Here is a 15692-nt window from a genome sequence, read left to right on the forward strand (position 1 = left end):
CCTGTTGATGATGATGCTGCCATAGCTCAGACCATTGTGACCCACAGGGGAGCCTTTAAAGTAAAAAGGCTACAGTTTGGAGTAAATGTCGCTCCTGGGATTTTCCAAAGCGTAATGGAAAACACACTACGAGGTATACCAGGGGTCTGCCCCTACTTTGACGATGTCTTGATTGCAGGAGACTCCACACACATTCTAGCTGAAAGACTTAGGGCTGTCCTGTTAAGATTCAGGGAATCAGGCCTCAAGCTCAGAAAAGACAAATGCAAGATCGGGGTGCCTTCGACTGAATTTCTGGGATTCAAAATTGATGCTGCTGGGATTCATCCTGCTGAATCCAAACTAACTGCTATTTTAGAAGCACCCAGGCCAAAGTCTAAGGCCGAACTTCAGGCCTTCCTAGGCCTCCTGAATTTCTACAATTCTTTTCTTCCACATAAAGCTAGTGTAGCTGAGCCTCTTCACAGGCTACTAGACAAACAAGCTGTGTGGCTGTGGTCACAAGCACATGAGGCTTGCTTTAAAGAAGTCAAGGCCTTGCTCACTTCTAACAGTGTTCTTGCACATTTCAACGAGTCTCTTCCTGTGTGCATCGCTTGTGATGCGTCCCCCTACGGGGTTGGAGCTGTCCTGAGTCATCTCAGGTCTGATGGAACTCAGGTTCCTATTGCATACTACTCCAGAACACTGTCTTCTGCCGAGCGCAACTACGCTCAGATAGACAGGGAGGCTCTGGCTGTTGTTGCTGGAATTAAAAAATTCCACGATTTTCTATATGGCAGGCATTTCACGGTCTTCACTGACCATAAGCCTCTGCTGGGACTGTTTACCACACGTAAGCAGACTCCCCACATCATTTCCCCTAGAATGCTTAGGTGGTCTATTTTCTTGTCTGCATATGATTTTTCATTACTCCACAAGCCTGGGAAAGAAATGGGCCATGCTGATGGCCTCAGTAGGTTGCCTCTGCCAGTAGTAGAAGCTGACCCCGCGCCAGCTGTCAACATTCTATCAATCCAAGCCTTGCCCGAGCTCCCTCTTAGTGCCAGGGATGTTACCGCTGAAACAGGTACAGATCACACACTTTCACGTGTCCGCTCCTGGGTCCTGTCCGGGTGGCCTGAGCACTGCCCTAGTCCTGAGTTTCAGAGTTTCTGGTCCAAAAGAAACGAACTGTCCCTTTCTCAGGGTTGTCTGCTTTGGGGAAACAGAGTTGTCATTCCCACCTCAATGAGGACTAGGGTCTTAGAATCCCTCCACGAGGGTCATCCTGGCATTGTCCGTATGAAGGCTCTTGCACGAAGCCACTTGTGGTGGCCTGGTTTAGATAAAGATATTGAGGCTAAGGTGCACGCATGCCACCTGTGCCAACGATCTCGCCCAGAGATGCCCCAAGCTCCTGTGCATAGATGGGAGGAAACACAGTCCCCATGGTCTAGGGTGCACATTGACTACGCTGGGCCCTTTCAGGGCCAGTTCTTCTTGGTCCTTGTTGACAGCCATTCAAAATGGCTTGAGGTTGTGCCTGTCTCATCCACCACCACTGCAAAGACTATTCAGGTACTGAGGGGGATTTTTGCTGCACACGGGCTGCCAGATGTCATTGTGTCTGACAACGGCCCTCAATTCACCTCCTCCGAATTCCAAGCTTTCTTACAGGCAAACCTGATTCGTCATGCCACGTCTGCGCCTTTTCACCCGTCCACCAACGGTATGGCTGAACGCATGGTGCGCATCGCAAAGGACGCCTTGAAGAGACTCACCTACGGGGACTGGCATCACAGGTTGGCTGACTTTCTCCTTTCTTATCGCACCACACCGTCCACTTCTACAGGGAGAAGTCCAGCTGAACTTCGTTGGGGGCGCCAACTTACTACTAGACTTGACCGGTTGCATCCGGACAGACTGCCTTCATCTACCTCACATCCTAGGGCACCTAGACAACTACTTGTGGGTGCCCCGGTTTGGGCTCGCAATTACGGGCCTGGTCATACATGGGTCCCCGCTTCTGTGTCCAGGATCACAGGTCCTCTCTCCTACGAGGTTGCCCTGGACAACGGTCGTGTCCTGCGTCGGCACATCGACCAACTTCGCTCTAGGCGAGACTTTTCTGCTGAGACTCCTGGGTCTTTTCCAGGGGGGGAGGGGGACCCTTTGGAGCAAAGGGAAGGGCACGAGCTGCTGCCCATCTCCACTGAGGGAGCCACAAACGGCCCATCCCAGGGTTCCGCGAGAGCTCCGAACAATAATTCCATGAGCTTACCTAACTACCAGGCATCCACGCCTACTCCAGCCAGGGAGTCACCCCGGGGGCATACTCACTTTCCACACACGTCACACAGCACTCCAGTCACGGAGGATACCCGGGGGCATCCCAACAAATCATTCCCCGCAAGAGAGCTGGCACACAATCCCCAAGGTTGGCCTGACCTTACCCCAAATCCTACAGGGGGTCAAAGATACACAGAGCTAGTCGAGGAACCAAGTCCCGACTACAACAACCCTAGCACAAATCAGGGAACACCTGAGTTTTGGGAAAGTACAGAAACCCACACGAGCCCGAACACAGAATGGGGTTCAGGGAATGGACAGCCTCCTGACAGGTCTTGGACTGACCTAGGAGGTCCTACAGAGACGCCCAGCAGCGGCTATCACTTCAAGGGGCCCGAGGGTCTACAGCTAGGCAGGTCAACCAGGTCACAAAGCAACAGAAGCCCTGGCCTGACGAGCCCGGTGGGCAAGCGAGCAGGCCAGGCATTGGGGCACAGTCCTTGGAAGACACCAGGGCACAATAGAGAGAAAAGGCTCACGCCTCCCTCCAGTCAGGGGACTTATGCCAGTAATCCAGAGCTAAGAAGGTCACAGAGAGCAAAGAAATCTCCCAAGTACCTAGAAGACTACATAACATTGCTGGCAAGGCAAAAGCCAGTAAACAGTGGGAACACTGGGGAGCAAAATGTATATAAAATAAATGTTGTATGTTGGTAGTAGTTTTAGCCCGGGGGAAAGGGGTGTTATGTCCCGAGCCTTTGCAAACGGCTCGGGCGTTTGCAGGCAGTCCCGGGCAGGTGCAAAGCTGCCCGGGACCAGACAGGCTGTCGCCAGCGCCGTGCGCATGCGCGGGTGCTGGCGCGGGAAAAGTAACCCATTTACCCGGGAGTTGCCTATATAAGAGGCTGCGAGGCGTTTGGGCGAGGCTGAAGCCATCTTCCTGTAAGCTGAACGCTGAATAAAAGAAACTGAGAACTCCAGCTGCTTCTCGTGTCTGCTTTCCCGCCAAGGACGCAACACTGACCACAACCTAGGTTATTATACTTTACATTGTACATTGAAGATTATTGCTGGTATCTATCTAAGTTCATTAACCTATTATTGATGATTGCTCTCATAATATTTTTTAGAAGTCATGTTTCAAATGTCTATGTTTGTGCTTATGGGTAAGGTGCAGTATATAGGGGAGCTATTCTTGTTTAAATTTGGCTAGATCTCAAATTCCAGTTCTATGATGCTGTAACACACACACACACACACACACACACACACAGAGAGAGAGAGAGAGAGAGAGAGAGAGAGAGAGAGTTATATATTTAATATTTGCATGCAGTTTTCCCAATATATGTCTCTTGGGAATGCATTTTCTCAATTATATGTACTGCATCCCTTCCTGACTGTCCATTTTGCCTTTGAGTCCTTTTTGGCAAAAGTGTGAATTCTGTTGTAGTATGTAGTGAAACCCTGAAATCACACTGGGATTCTTTGGCATCTCTCGTAGAAATGGGCTATAAACCTCCTTCAGATTAAGGATATATTACATTAACTGGCTTAATTAGGCCAAAGTTCCAGCGTATCTGCATGTAAATTAGCAGTTCCGTATCCTGTTGCAACAAGTGATAAATTGTAAATACAGGGACTATATATAAGGACAGGCATGCCTGCACAAGAGAGACATGCACTCTACTTTATAGCAGATATGACACCATTTCAAATGAAGTGGCTGGACAATTGTGCCTTCAAGACTGCAGATGAGCTTTCACCAATGTTGAATCTTATGCTACATTCTTCTGCTGCTTATGTCATGGTCTCCTTGTGACTATTTCTTGTGGTGGAACGTAGTCTGGAGTCACAGGAGGAAGGGATTGTTTCCCAGAGAGCAAAGAGACAGTGGAGATTGGAATGTTTGATGAGCAGGAAGAGGGTGAAATTCACAGAGTATATCTAATATACTTAGGCAGATTATTTTAATCTGGAAAGATTTTGTGTATAGGTGAACAATAATAGTAAAAAAAAACTATTCAGCAGTAAGCCCTCATGCCATTCTTGGTTCCTTGGGCCTGACATTACTAGGAATATCCTGTCTTAACCAGTATAATGCAATACATTCCTTTCAGCCTGAGAGCACTAGGTTAAAATTTATTAGTGGTGATGAAACTGGATAGCATTTTGAGCCATGATAGCACCTGAGGAAACTTTAAAACAAATAGCATTGCAAAATGAGTATTTATACCCACTGAAAAATAATTGAGTGTGTCATGCCAGCAGAACAGCATTTTAATTATTAGAGGAAAAATGGATCGCGTTTCCTGTTGCATGAACTCATTTTATGCCTAAGATTTATTTCAGTGAGAAATTAATGAGGATCCAACTTCCAGAGAGAATTTGTATCATTTTCTTTTTAAAATAGCTTTCAGGAATATTTCTGAAGACCTTGGTCATCATGAGCGATGATATTAATATTCAAAGACAAAGGAACTAAAAGACAATTTATATGCAGATCAAACGTATCAACAGAATGTGAAAAAATGAACCATAAGGTTAAAAAAGCAACAAAAGGGATGTAATATTCAGGTGGGTAATATATTCTTCATATTTAATTATTTGAACATTTTATTTCTTCTGAATGGTTATCCCTTATGCTTTCTATTCTAAATATGTGAGAAATTAAAATGAAAAATGAAAAACATGTGCACCCTGTTGATTTTCTCAAGAAAAGTAATTTTTTAAATTTGATAGGAAATAGTTTCTGAAGCTTCTTGTAAATGCAGTTGGGGTTGGGATATACTTCAGAGCTGAACAGAAATAAGTGCTTTGAAGAGCACTAGAACAAGAGGATAGCAACTGCTCTTTAAAGCAGCTGTGTCATTTCCTGGGATGTGTGGCTGTCTGCTACAGCTGTCATATTGATTCTAGGTTAAAAAAAAAAGAGTGGCTGCTTTGAGGAGTTCAAAACCTGCATGTTGTCAATCAAATCCAAAGCTGCCCTAATGCAACTATTCCCAGTAGGTTTTTAGATAATGCTTCCTATATAAAAGGTTTCATAATATAGCTGGGAACATGAAAGTCTTTCTCCTGAAAACTAAGATGAATACAGCTATTTAAAGCTAGATGGGGCAATGAACTGATTTCGTATAAAGCAACTTCATATACAAGGAAGGACAGTCTGGTGATAACTGAAAATCTCAGGCAAAAAGTTAAGGGTATGATTCCGTATTTGAGTTTGGATGGGATTGACTGAAGAGGCTGGTTGCTTTCAACTGAGAAACAGGAAAATTGTTTTAATGGAAGATAGGGATCCATATCCTTGTGAACTTAGATCTTAATGAACTTAGATCTTCAGAAGAAAAATATACATCATAATTTCATAATATGCCTAGAAATTTATTCTTCACCTCAGGGATAACTTTTGATTTCCAAAATGAATGTGCCTTTCACCACCTTCTCTGAATTTATGTTTGATTTGGATTTCTTTTGCAGGAGGGTATAGCTAGTCTAGAGAAAAGAAGGACTAGGGGCAACATGATAGCAGTATTCCAGTATTTGAGAGGTTGCCACAAAGAGGAGGGGGTCAACTTATTTTTCAAAGCACAAGCAGACAAGACAAGAAACAATGGATGGACACTAATCAAGGAGAGAAGCAACCTAGAATTAAGCAGAAACTTCCTAACAGTGAGGACAATTAACCAGTGGAACAGCTTTTGCCTTCAGAAGTTATAGGTGCTTCATCACTGGAGGTTTTTAAGAAGACACTGGACAGTCACTTGTCTGAAATGGTATAGGATCTCCTGCTTGAGCAAAGGAATTGGATTAGAAGACCTCCAAGGTCCCTTCCAACTCTATTCTGATTGATTGATATGCAGAACTATCATGGAATTCATTCTGAATTCCCGTCTCATTCTCTCTCCTCTATACGTACCCTTACCCATAGTGAAGATGCCATTTGCTTACCTGTGATGTGTCACAGTTGCAGGGCTGTGCTAAATGTAAATGATAAACGCTATGCTTTGTGCAATGTGCAAAGACATCATTTGATCTATCCTTGCCCTCTATGTCTATGAATATTGGTGGAAGTAAATAATAATGGTCTTTATCCAATGGAACAGTCCACCACTTATAGACTCAATGGGAAATTGGCTCTCAATGGCTCTCAATAGTGAGCTGTTTAATGTGGAAATGTAGATAGACAACAGCAGGAAATTCTCTATACCCTTTTATGAGTACTTTATGGGTAATATTTGGAGTTTTATGGATGGAGAGGAGAGGGGAAGGGGAAGACATATAAAGAGAAAAGAATGAAAGGCATAGTAGCTTCAACTGCAATCCATATGGGTACTTCTAGTCCAATTAGAAGCAGACATGTGATGTATCATTGGTACTTAATGCCCAAGATACTGTCGATATGTATAAAGGCGTTTCAAATGTATGTTGGAAATGTAATTGTAAAGAATTACATTTATTTTTAGCATCTTTGGTGGACCTGTGATAAATAAATCCCCTTTTATGACCCTGTAATTCTTTAATTTGGGGTAGAATTAGGAGGGCTGAATGGAACTGAGAATTTACTGGTTGGATACCCTTCCTGACACCTACAAAGAGTTCTCAGCAGGTATTTTTTCTTTGTACCCTAGGAGAGAAACATCTCTCACTACCTAGGATTGAACTCTCAATCTTCTGGGTGGGAGATAAGCATCTTCACCACTAGGCCACCACGCCACTGTTTGATGGACTTGTGATAAAACAAAGAAAAATTGGGGCCATGTTTTTGTCTTAATTCACAAGATTTTATTTTAAAAAACAAATATAAAATTAAAAGCAGAAGTTTTCCTTTTAGGGCTACTGGATAAAGAACTTAAAGAAAATTTGGAAGTTTATTAAATACATTGACTGCACTGAGAATCCTTTATGTGCAAAAATGGAAAGTCATATTAATTTCCACAATGGAAGAATGGAGGGAAAAACTGATGGAATTGGCAAAGCTCACCTCTTTCAAAGCTGTAGTGATTGGCATAACAACCATGGGAAGAAAGGTAGTAAAACTGAGCATATCTCAGTTATCAACCTGCTTGGAAATTCTGGTCCCAACTGTGGTTGTAAGATGAGGGCTACCTGTAGTTAGATCTATTGCTTCCTGGTCATAAGATAATTACCAACAATAGTGATTGAGTTCTTTTCTCAAAATCCATCAACACTCATATTGACCTATGCATTAACTTTTAATCTCTGAAAATCTTGAATAATGTGTCATCAGGTTTTTTTTCACAAAGTAAACAAAGGGGCCCATTTGACCTGAAGATATTTACGTTCATTTATATTTCTAAATGTTGAGCTCTTTTACTTTATTTTATATATTTTATTGTATTGCTTTTCTGTTCATTGAAAGAATTTTATTTTGTGTTTCATGTTCAATCAAGTTGGAGTAACATGAATTTTCTTTTATATCTACTTTGATTCATATATAAAAGATATGACAAAAGCATCCAACTTACCTAACAGACTGGCTGAATGCCAGGAACCTAAAATGGAGAATACACATTTTATGAAATCATAGATGGGATTATGAGAATCTTCTGCAGAAATGTATGCATTTCTTTATGTGTGTGTATGCCTATATGTTCCTGAAAATGATTCTTTGTACCACATAATCATAGCTATAAAACAGACAAAAAAGCACATTCTTCTATTGTCTCACTTTTGCTCTGGTGATTTTAATTGGAAAACAAATTTGGATGTTAGGCAATGCTGACTTCAACAAGACAAATGTGTTACATTTATTGCGAAAAAGGAAGGAAGCATTTATCTTTATATAAAGCAGTAAGCAGTTACACTAAGAGTGAAGTAGTGTGCTGACAAAAATAATCAATTGATTCATGGTCTCTTTGAAGTTATTCTTTGTCTTGCTAACATTAATTCAGCATTACAAAATGAACTATATGATGTATTCATTTATTGTTCAGCCTCAAGGAGCCGTAATAATTAGTCAGTTCTTATTGAGTTGCGCCCCTGATATGTTTTAATCTTTCTATTTTTAATAGATATTTACTATTATGCCTGGTTACAGAATTGAGGGGCCTTGGCAAAATACCATTTATGATGGCCCTGGTTGGCTTGATTTGGAAGTGGTTGTGGGAAGTGGGGATAAGAGCACTGTAGGACGTGACCAGGCTAAGCCTGAGAACTAAATCCAGCTCACATTGAATTCCATCAACTCTTATCTAGTGCCAACTCGCTTTGACCCTTAATAGTTCAGATTCTTGTACAGAACTTTAGCATTCAATACACCTATATTGTCATTTGAACTGCCTGGACTCCTGATTTCCTGCCCTTGAAAGTACTTGTTGATTGGGCAGGAAAACAGGAGAGCTACTAGTTTTGCAATAGCCCAAAGGTCATCATGGTAATGGAGTATAAAAACAGAATTTCCTGACCAAGATAATCTTGTTCTGATTTGTGTGTGTGTGTGTGTGTGTGTGTGTGTGTGTGTGTGTGTGTGTGTATTTAGCTAGGGCAGGCATTAGAGGTATAGTCTATGGTACTTACAGAATTAATGATTAATTGATAATTATTTGATTTGATTGATGATGTGCCATTAAGTTCATGTTGACTCTTAGCAACCACATAGATAGAACTGGGAAGATTTGCTCTAACTTGGTCCTTCAGGTCTGCCAATAGTGCACCCTTTGTCACTATCCCCTAGTCCATCCATGTTGCTATAGCTTGTTCTTCTCTTCTCTTTCCTTCTACCTTTTCCAGCATTATACACTTCTCCAGAGAACTACGTCTGTTCATAATGTGTTTGAAAATTTGAGCCTGGCCATTGGTGCCTCAAGTGAGAACTCTGGATAGATGATCCATTTATTTGATTTTGGGGGGGGGGGCTGCCCATAGTATTCTTTGGAATCTTCTCTAACATAACATTTCAAAAGTATCAACATTTTTCTGTCCTGCCTCTTTAAAATTAAACTGTTGCTTCCATAAAGTATTTAGATTTATTTATATGTCAAATTTAGAGGCCACCATCTCACTTGCAGAGTGGCTCTCTAAAGTATAATGGGGAACATTATTGCCTGCATAATTCTGACATTTTGGGATGTAGACACAGTTGAGCATCTGAATATCTTTTTCCAAGGCTTCCATTGCTATTCTTCTAAATTTAGTTTGCAGCATATTGCTTGACTGCTGGATCCTTTACTGTTGATGGCTGATCCCAAAAGACAGTAGCTATCCATCACTTTAATACATTCATTATCAATTCAAACGCTGGTTGCTGTCCCTGTGGTTATTAGTTTGGTTTTCTTTATCTTTAATATAAATTTGATTGAACTTTAATCATAAAAACTGCAAATCTGTCTGCAAATCTGTGTCAGTGCACAGCATTTAATGACTGAAATAAAAGGAAGAAAAATAAACACTCTGTGTTGAAAGAGAGAGAGAGAGAGAGAGAGAGAGAGAGAGAGAGAGAGAGAGAGAGAGAGAGAGAGAGAGATGGAGGAGCAATGTTGCAGACTTAAATGAAGGTGACTGAAAATTGAAAATTGCTCTCAGGACTGGCACTTAGCACTGGAAGGTTAAAACGTGCTCACCAGAAACAGAAAGGGTAGGTGTGATGCATTGTATATTAAAAAAAATAGACATGCACAGAAATGCAAGAATCTTAACATGGAAATCTTTTGGGTAAGAGAAAAGTGATATTATGGAACATTATCACAGACTGGATAGACAGAAAAGTGAGGTTTTTTCAGATGACGGTTATTCAAAGATTTAAGCAATAGAGACACTGGGAAAATTCAGTTATTTATTTATGCAAAGGTGGATGAAAGAGCAATGGAATCCACAATCCTGGTTATAAACCTCACCAACAAGGAGAAATTGCTTGAAGAAGGACAGGTGATCAGGAGATATTGGTCATGTTACCCAGGAATTGAGATGTGTCAGACCTGTAGGCCAGAGTTCAGAAAATACAATTTTGATGAATTTTGAGGGATGGTAGGTTAGCTTGAAATATCCAAAGAGAAAGAGACATTCTACAAAAAAGACATTGAAAGCACAACCATCATTCCTACAAGAAAGATAAAGGAATCTAGAGGATAGTCTGGCTATGCAAAGAACTGTCTAAAACAGTGAAAAGAAAAAGGGACATAAATAAGAAATAGGAGAAGCCATAACTGAAGGATATATGGTGACCTCTATAAACTGCAGGAACTGTGTGTCAGGAAAGCTAAAGCTCAAGATGAGCTGGGTCAGAAAGGTTTCTGTCGCTTTTGTTTCTAACATACTCAAAGAGGAGATATTAGCAAGCATTTCTATTATTGTGGTGATAGGATTCTTTCCTCAAACACATCAATGGTATAATCTAATATTGAGAAAAATTATAGATCATTAAAATTTACATGCTTCATACAGTTCTGGGAGAGGAACCTACACTAACTGCTTATTTTTCTGGCACAAATAATGTATTTTGTAAATTAGTTTTCTTCATTGTAATGAGTTATTTGCTCAGAGGAAATATTTCAAGGAACTTCACTGAACCACAAACTGTGAAATCAGAACAATATTTCAGAGCTACAAATTGAGAATACTGATATATTTATAAAGTGATACATTCCTGTTTCCTACCATCATGTAATCACACAAGAAGTATCCTCAATTGAGTAAGGTCAGAGGTATACCTGCATTCAATTAGATTTTGTGTGTGTGTCTAGCTCTACAATATTCATTTGTATCTCCAGGTGCTGGTCTGAGAATGTCATTCAAGACGCTATGCCTTGAATGGCAACCAAGGATTGTACAAAGGATATAAAAACAATTAAATACTTTGAGCAAAGGCTCACTCACCATGCTATTGTTCAGGAAGTTGGTCCAACTAGGTAAAAAGTAAAAAAAAAATGAATGTTTAAAGTGTTGCACAGTTTGGGATTGAAACATTGTGGGAATATTTGATTCTCATCCGTTTTCCTCTATGTTGAAGGAAAATGGATACCTTCTCCCATGTATGCCTTTCTCAGCTTCTAAATGAGATTTAAAGAATAGCAAATAGTGTATCACATCCTTTAGTTGTCAGGCAAATAATTTCTTCCCCCCCCCACACAGTATCATGTTTATAGAGTGTAAGACTTTCTTGCATTTCTTCTTTGCTTTCCTTTGTTTCCGCTACTTTATTCCTGATTATCTTAATCAATCTTCTACTTTGTTTCACGGATATTCTTAGAGTATCATACAGAATAGCATATAAACACAGATATAAATATGAGCTTTTAATCTCTCTCTTTTTTAAAAAAGAACAATTTTTATTGTTTGTACAGCAGAAAATGGTTACTGATATACAAGTCATTTCACAATTGAGCTAAGCCACGATCTGCTTTAACCGTGGCTAGCTGACATAGGTATCAAGCAATAGCCATGCTTTATAAATCATGGCAAAGAAAAAGGTTGTAAAATCTTGCAGACTCAATTAAAAACCACCTTGCTTAGCAATTTGGTCCCACTTGTGGCTCTAAGGGCTACCTGTTCACAGCTTTGCTTCTGACTAAGGATTCAAGTCTGTAGGAGCCAGTGTTGCCCAAGAATTCCCCTTCAACCAACTCCAGAGAATACTCCAATCATTCAAGTCACATCAGGGATGAGTTTCAGGCTTGGATTTGAAACAGAGACATCATTAACCAAAAGCTGAATACCTGGAGCTTTGTCAATGGGAATGCTTGCCGATGATGTGAGAAACAGAAGAAAAGAATAGGCGAATATCATCAGAAATATTGATACAAGTCCCCCACCCCACCCCCAGTGTTGCAGTGGCTGTTGGAGATTGTTTTGTGTCTGATAGTACGAAGGCAATGAGCTGAATCAAAGAGAGCATCAGATGGAAGAGAAGGAAGAAGACAAGACTCATCAAATGCGAAGTGCATGAACAAGTGACAGTTCCTCCCTTTGCAGACTGATGCATGACTTGGCCCAGGCATTCAAACTGTTCAGTATTACTTGAGGCAAGTTTAGCCTGACATTACCCCAGCAAAAAGTGAGGCTGCTTAGGCATTAATTCAGAGGGCAAGAGTGGAGAGTGGATTCTTTAGGAAATGTATGCCTCTCTATGTATAATGGAACTTGGCAGAGACGTTTCTTGGCTCTCCTGGGTTTTTCTGTCACACCAAGCAAAGTGATCACTCTTAGATCCATTGGAATTTATTCATGAGATGTGAGAGGGCAGATTATTGAGACAATTTTGCCTTAATTATTAGGGGCTCAAGTCTGTTATCTATCATGACAGTGAACATGATCACTAGTTTTGTGAAATCAACACTTCAACTTGGTTTTTAAAAGCCCAGTGACAGAGACAGATAAAGAGATAGTCAGTTGGATAGACAGACAGACAGATATACATATACTGGTGACTATACAGGCAGGTCAAACTACAGAAATGGTTTATCACAGCCTTTTTCCTAGGGCTAAATGGGAAAAAAAACTTGGCTTGGCTTGTGTCTAATACACTCAACTTTTCCTGCTTCTAGCTCAACTTTTAACCATTATACCAAAATGGCGCTGTCTTGGCTGATTAGTCTACTAAATTACACTAGTGTACAACACAATCCTAGATATTTTCTCTCAAGAGAAGAAGTCCCATTGTGTATTTAGTAAGACTTAATTCTTTGTTAATATATTTTGGAAGTTATTTTTGAAATATGCCAACTGCTCTGTTTTCATGTATAAACATGGGAATTCAAGGGGTTGCCCAGGATCTTATGAAAGACTAAATAGCAAAGAAAAATAGCACATTAAAAAAAATCAGGTGAATAAATTAGCCAATCCATAAATTAAGGAATTGTTTCTTAAACATCAAGAAAAAGAAAACAAAGCTCACACATACTATGTCTCCTTCAGAATGATAGTCTAAAATCGGTGCAGTGCCATAAAGAAGGACCTCTCCCTTTTTTTGAGTTCACTAAAAAAAATCCTCCCCAAATGAGCATCCTGTGCTATAATGATAGGATAAGTGAACATTCAAGTACTAGGATACAAATCCATCTAGGACTTTAAGCATAGGAATTATTGCTTGGTGTTTGATTGGATAGTTCATATGGAACTAAAGTAATCCCATATGGATCTATGGGATAAGGCCTTTTTGCATACAGATCAGACATTCTAGGCTTTTTGTTCATGTGCAGTTGTTCTTCCTATTCTTCTCCTTGACATTATCATGACATCTTAGCTCTAAGATCCATTTGGGTTCAAGAAAACAGCAGAGTACAGGCAGTCCTTGACTTACGGTCACAACTGGGCCCAACATTTTTGTTGCTAAGCAAGAAAGCTGTCAAGTGACTTTTGCCCCATTTTATGACCTTGGTTGCCACAGTTGTTAAGTTTGGAATTGTAAACTTTACAAGCTTAAGTTGTAAAGTGACTCTGCCTTCCCCATCGACTTTGCTTGTCAGAAGGTAGTAAAGGATGATGCTGACATGACGCTGCAACTGTCATACATAAATATGAGCCAGTTGCCAAGCGTCCAAATTTTAATTGCGTGACCATGGGGATTCTGCAATGGTCATAAGTGTGAAAAACAGTCATAAGTCACTTTTTTTCAGTGCCATTGTAACTTTGAACAATGAACGGTAACTATAAGTAGAATGCTTGGGGACAAACACTAACAAACCGCAAGGGTAAAAACGTTCACCAACCAAGAAACGACAATAACAATACAATGAAATGAAAAACTGAGGAAAAGATGGCATCACATATCAGCTCAAGGGAAATCCCTCCAGAACAATTCCATCTCCAATGAGTTGTAAAAAGACAGCAAGATCTCCACCGGGAGGCTGTTCCATGACATTAATGATGTTACATAAAAACAGCACCTTCTTGCTTTAGTTCCCTAAACTTCTTGAAAATGTGCCATTGGCAGCATTGTTTTCCTAGTTCTTTTAGCAGGTTGGGCTGGTACTGGTTGGAATAGGCCAGTGTACATGTATATTTGTGTATGTGCGTGTGCGCAAGTGCATGTGCCATCTTTGAGTAAGTTAGTTATTGAGCATATGGCATACATGGACTAGCAATATATATTAACATTTCATCTAGATGAGTAAAAAACAATAAAATGCAAATGTTAAAAAGATCTTATGTTCAAATACCTATGTCTAGGCCATTTGAGTCCATGATGACTCCTGATGACTGCCTGGAGAAGTTCCCACAATTTTCTTGGCAACATTTTTGGAAGTAGTTTGCCCTTGCCTCCTTCCTAGGTGTGAGAGGGAGTGACTGGCCCAAGGTCATCCAGCTGGCTTCATGGCTAAGACAGGAATGGAACTCAGAGTCTCTCCATTTCTAACCTGGCACCTTAACCACTATGCCAGACTGGTTCTCTTATGTATCTAGGTACCAACTTATAAGGGGCTTTATAAATCTTAAGAAGCACTTAAAGCTCTTACTTCTTTATTTCACCCTAATATACTGAGAATTCTAAGTGCCACATTTAGAATGTTTTAAGTTTTACTAGAGTTTGAAATATCTTTTCTGTGAGTATTTCTACTTCTTGAAAAGCCTGTTTTCATTGTATTTCATTATAATGAAATAAATATTTCATATTTTATATATATATTTCATTAATTTTCATTAATTTTATTAGCTCTGTCACATGTGATACTGCACTAAATCCAGTATTTTATTTTGAAGTATTCCAATTTGCAGAGCTTCTGAGTAGCCCATTCTCCTACTGGCTACTCAAAGTCCACCTTTTCTTCTTCCAACTTCTTCTTTCTTTTACTGTTGAATTGTTCCCTTTGTTTTAAGAGACTACTATGATAACATTATCAAGGGACATGTCCAAAGTTATTCCTACCTGATTTTTCAGAGATTATGAATTGACATGCAGTTCACTCATGCAGTAGTAGAAGAAGCCAACATTCTGGGCTTATTATTATGTAATGATATGGCTGAAGTAGAAAACTGGTTCTGGATATCTGATATTTTACATAGAAATAATATGGGTTTTAAGATTGGGCCATATAATTTGAAGAAATCTGCTTATTAGGTTCTTTATTGTACAGTAGTAAATGTTTTTGTCATTATATTCCTTTATTTTATAGCATAAAGAAAAGTAAAGGAATAGGTAATATATGACCTGGAATGCAGGAAACCCAAGGGAGTTACTGTAAAATTATTCTGTAAAGACTATATTTATTCTGCTAGCCCATGTCAAAAGCCATTATATGCTATTGCTGTAAAATTCAAAATCGTTTTCCAGAACCTGCAATACATTTTACATCTGTAGGCATTTAATGTGATTCAAAGCCATAACTCTGACCGTGGTAGAATTTTTCCATTCAAATTTATCATACCATTATACAGAAAATTTGGAAGCTGGATTTTCTCCAATAATGCCAAACTAAAGGACTTTATCTTCCTGGCAGTGTATATGCACCTGTAGTTACTTTAAT

At 39.9% G+C, this 15692-nt stretch overlaps 1 long non-coding RNA gene across 1 annotated transcript in view; it reads left to right on the top strand.

The window, feature by feature from the left end:
* Positions 1-4682: 4682 nt before the first annotated feature.
* LOC120302865 overlaps positions 4683-15692 on the top strand; it is a 28948-nt gene continuing 17938 nt past the window's right edge. The window contains exon 1 of the long non-coding RNA XR_005555243.1: positions 4683-4845. This is a non-coding gene — a long non-coding RNA (uncharacterized LOC120302865). The remainder of the gene's footprint in view (positions 4846-15692) is intronic.

Source organism: Crotalus tigris, unplaced genomic scaffold (assembly GCF_016545835.1).
Source record: "Crotalus tigris isolate CLP2741 ecotype Arizona unplaced genomic scaffold, ASM1654583v1 scf7180000024439.5362192, whole genome shotgun sequence".
In the NCBI taxonomy this organism is placed as follows: domain Eukaryota; kingdom Metazoa; phylum Chordata; class Lepidosauria; order Squamata; family Viperidae; genus Crotalus; species Crotalus tigris.